Below are 4,896 nucleotides of genomic sequence, written 5' to 3'. Positions count from 1 at the left end.
TGACAGATAGAAAAAAAATCACATAGTCATTCCATTTGAAATTTGAAAGAAAATTTGAGTTATTGATGAGCGTGAGAGAAAATCTCATAGCGAGAGTGCTGAAGGGTTAAGTATATAAAAACTAAAATTGTCATTAACTGCTTTTAAAGATATTATTCACATTTTATACCGTTTTAATTTATGCATCCATCTAATTGATTACAATCTGACGATTGGTAAGTTATTTTTATTAGAATTATTATGTAAAAATAATTAAATACAAAAATTTATGATTCGATTGCGCTACAAATATAATCTAATAAGTCATAATACTTTAAGTGAATCACATAGATTTTTTGATGTTCAAAAAAATACCATTTTTTGGAACCAACAAAAAAACTCGGCGGTTTAATTCATAATTTTGGTCTGTTTTATCACAAATATCTACTGTATGATTTCGTAATACAGTAATTAATCCTACTTTTGATTGCATTAAACCAAAGCGCGCGCCTATGCAATTTCGCGGTCCGTCACCAAATGGCAAGAAATTCATGTCGTGCCGACTTTTGACTTGTTCCTCGCTGAAACGTTCGGGGTCAAAGAGACTGGGATTTGGATAGTACTCTGGATCTCTTTGTATTCCAAGCATCGGGATCCGGACTTCAGTTTTTGCAGGAATTGTCAGGTTCCATTGAGCGACGAGTCAAAAACGGTAACGGTGGATACTTTCGCAAATTTTCTAGAAAGTATTAATAAATTAGTCGCAGAATATTTATCTTATTCATCGGATAAATTTATAAAACGAACCTTTTATGACTTTATCCAAGTACACGGAAAAAAAATCCTATGAAAAATTACGATAGTAACATCGTAATCCAGGACTAGACTTTCAGTATCTCGATTTTTACGATGCTGCCGTCTACAGAATACAATTTGAATTATTGAAAATTACGATGTTATTTAATAAATTTTTTTTCGGTAAGAGCAAGTGAATAAGGACGCATACTATATGTTTTAATAAAAGAGAGACAAAGTCCAGTAGTTTGCGACGCCACCACCGAAAGATGACCAACTACTGTATCGAGGGTCTTATTCTGTGACTGAACATAAACTTTCGATTTTCCCTCCGATAGCGTTAGGGGATAAACCTTGGACTAGTGGCGGAGAGGACACCGGGTTCGATTCCTGAGTGATACAGAGTTATTTTTTCGGTGACCTAAACTTCTTTTTAATTTAAGTGATAGAAATTTACGATGTTGCATCGTATAAATTACGATGTTTGAGTTCTGGTCCGGCACTGCAATGTCCTATACTAAAAATTACGATGTTTTCATCGTAATTTTTCGTACAATTTTCTTTCCGTGTACTTCATATTTTTAACTCCCTCGTAAGTGAACTTTCCGTCGGTGCGAATCAACTCGTCTTTGATTTCTTGCCTCAGTTTTTCTTGGACTGAATGATTGAGCGCCATTTCATAGAGAGCATTACCGATGGTCGTTGATGAAGTTTCAAATCCCGCGGCGAAGAAAACAAACAGTTGGGCTGCTAACAATTTATCTGTCAATTCTGCAACGAGATTTGATGTTACAAAACGATTATAATTATGAACAAAAATTATTTGACTAAAAAGAAACTCTAAATTCTTACCTATATCTCCAACTTTACTCGGCTCATCTTTCAACGCTATCAGCAGGTCAACGAAATCTTTTCTGTTGATCCCATTTTTTCTTCTGTAGTCCATCGTATCTTTGGTAATCCCAATAATAAAATTATCTAGCACACTATCCATAAAAAAGTACCCCACAACTTTATAAAGCTCCGGCATGAAATCCCCCAAAATTGCTCTACCTACGTTCCTAATATTCAGCTCAAAAATCTTTTTGCCCATTTTCCAAAATAGACTGTCCTCCTCCGCTAGCGCATAAGCTTGCAATCCAAAAGGGCACACACTAATGACATCCGTTGCGAATCTGGCGGGTATGCAAATAGAACATGTCCTTCAATTTTCCAGAGGTAAAAATCGGAGACAGTTTAGATCTTAAGGGTCGCCATTTCTGAGGCTCTAAATTAAACAAATGAACTGCCAAGGGTTCATGATTTTCATGGATCTCTCCTCCGCGGTCCACAAATTTACTAAAGTCCTTTATCAAAACGTCTTTTACCAAATCCAAGTCATTCAAAATCACAACTGGCTTGCGCAACATGTAAATACCCACTAATTTGCTTTTTCTGTAAGTCGTATAAATTTTCTGGAGGTAGGTTCCGATATTGTGTCTGCCTGTTATGATGTCACTAACTGTTCCAAAAGGTATTGACGGTTTTGGACCAACTACTTTTCGCGAAGACCAGAAATTCCAATTGTTTGTATAGTAATAGTAATATATTACTAGTAATACTGACACTACTGTTGTGATTTTATTAAATTCGCGTCTCGCTAATAAACGTATCAGCAATAAAATGACATTTATATAAACTTAACATTGATTTTATAATATCAATTGTTGACCTACTCTGACTTACAAAAGTGTGATGTCATTTTATCTGATAATATGCTTTTTTAATTACCGTAACTCCTATTCTTTCCCGCTTCACAGCATTATTTATATTTGTAAAAAATGCTTGCCGTAAGAGGGACGGTGTGGCTTAATGTATATATAGAATAAGCGAAAGGAAATTTAGTATAGACCGGATAGCTCAAATGGTAGAGTAGCCGACATGTCTTCGGAAGGTTTTGGGTTCGAATCCCAGTCCGAGCTATCTAATAATTTTTTCTCGCATATTCTATAAACTCACATTAAGATGATCCTCTCCACATTCCTTTCTCAATCCTTTCCTACCAATATCCTGTTACGTGAATGTGGAACGCTTCACGTAATAATTACCGTAACTCCTATTCTTTCCCGCTTCACAGCATTATTTATATTTGTAAAAATGCTTGCCGTAAGATGGACGGTGTGGCTTAATGTATATAGAATAATCGAAAGGAAATTTAGTATAGACCGGATAGCTCAAATGGTAGAGTAGCCGACATGTCTTCGGAAGGTTCTGGGTTCGAATCCCAGTCCGAGCTATCTAATCATTTTTTTCTCGCATATTCTATAAACTCACATTAAGATGATCCTCTCCACATTCCTTTCTCAATCCTTTCCTACCAATATCCCGTTACGTGAATGTGGAACGCTTCACGTAATAATTACCGTAACTCCTATTATTTCCCGCTTCACAGCATTATTGCACGACTCATGATGCGAAGCATCAGAGAGTGCTTTACGATCGAAAAATTTTTTTCGCCTCATTTTGGCGGCTATTTTTATTATTATAGCCTTGTTAGTTCACGGAATCAAGATATTTTGCATACTATTGTCGAGATAATTTAATGGAGATTAATTTCATACTTTTTAAAAATTGATTTACTGCAATAGAATTGGAAAAAAACACCAAAATAGGTCAAAAAATTTTCCTGTCCGTCATGTGTGAAACCCGAAAACACTGTAACTTGTGAAAAAATCCATTATTTGAGTTAAATTTTTTTTTTTTTAATTCTAATCGACGATTGTAGGTCACTGAATGCGAATGATTAATTAATTCAGTGTCGTTTAATTGCAATTAATAAAAAACGAAAACTACAAGACTGTATATCTATATATATCCATGTAAAATTAACATGGATGGTGATATATCTATATCTATAGATATTATGTACATTTTATTCCACCAGGGGCGCTTGTGCAGTACCTTCCTACTACAGCTGTTTTTTCGGCAATTAATTTTGAACGACTTAAGTTTTTTTTTTTTTTATATTTCATAATTAAATGAGCATTATGAGTCGTGCACTTTTGGATTTTCCAAACTTTTTATTTATATTTGTAGCAGGTAAGAGAAAGAATTAAGAGAGCGATTGCCAGTTATTACGTGAATCAATCGCTGAGAGTAAAATTTAATAATTATGATGAGTTGCAGTTTTATTTTAAATATAATTCAGATTCTCAATAAATTTTCTAATATTTTTAGGAAAAATTTGAAGCAATTTAAATAAACGCCAAAATTGTATTATTTTAATAGTAGAATTTTACTCTCACTCTCTCAAGGTCAACCAATTTTTCGGCTTAAATATTAATTTCTACAAATTTTGTAGCTAATAAACTCAATATCTGATCTTAAAATTTAAATAAAATAAATTAATTATTATTCATATAAAATAAAATGTGTATAATTAAATATGAAAACTTGGTTTACACAATTATATACGAACCATATGTATATAACTATATATAATTATTTTTATAAATATCAAATAAAAATTCGGCAGGAATTGAACTATGCATTAGTATTAATAAATATTTTTTTGTTATCGTATTAAAAAAAAAATTATTAAACGACTGAAAAATTGTTATGGACGATGTCTCAAGTAGCTCAACTGAAAAAGCCCTTGGTGCGTAACTAAAGGATCCGGGTTCGATTCCCGATCTGGGCTGTCCGAATTATTTTTTCTGTTTTCTGAGTTAAAATTATTCAAGATTACACTGAAAAAAATTAATTTGGGTCAAAGAAAAAATTCTTAAACCAAGATAATAATTTTGAAGAATTTCATTGTCTTGAATCAAGACAAAAAATTCTTGGATTAAATGAAATTTATTTAAATCAAAAAAAATTTCTTAGTTTAAGAAGTTATTCAAAATTTTTTACTTAATTCAAGTTAATTTATTTTTCTGTGTATAAAGCCCATATTTATAGGCTATAGTTAACGTCTATTAAATGATTATTTAATAGCAAAATTTTTTACTGTATTTAAAAAAATTGACAGAAATTTACTGTGTTGCAGATAAATTATTCATAATTATGACAATAATTTACAATTTAAATTTCTAGTGATAGCTCACTATCGCAAAAAGTAATTTTGTTAGTTCATGTATAGAG

General features: G+C 32.3%; 1 pseudogene; it reads right to left on the bottom strand.

Annotated features, from left to right (window-relative positions):
• Positions 1-221: 221 nt before the first annotated feature.
• LOC123269771 lies at positions 222-2,515 on the bottom strand (annotated as a pseudogene).
• Between the last annotated feature and the right edge of the window lie 2,381 nt (positions 2,516-4,896).

The sequence above is a fragment of the Cotesia glomerata genome, linkage group LG7 (genome assembly GCF_020080835.1).
Source record: "Cotesia glomerata isolate CgM1 linkage group LG7, MPM_Cglom_v2.3, whole genome shotgun sequence".
NCBI classification, from domain to species: Eukaryota; Metazoa; Arthropoda; class Insecta; order Hymenoptera; family Braconidae; genus Cotesia; species Cotesia glomerata.
Note: the sequence above shows the minus strand (reverse complement) of the source record. Positions and strands in the feature narration are given on the sequence as shown.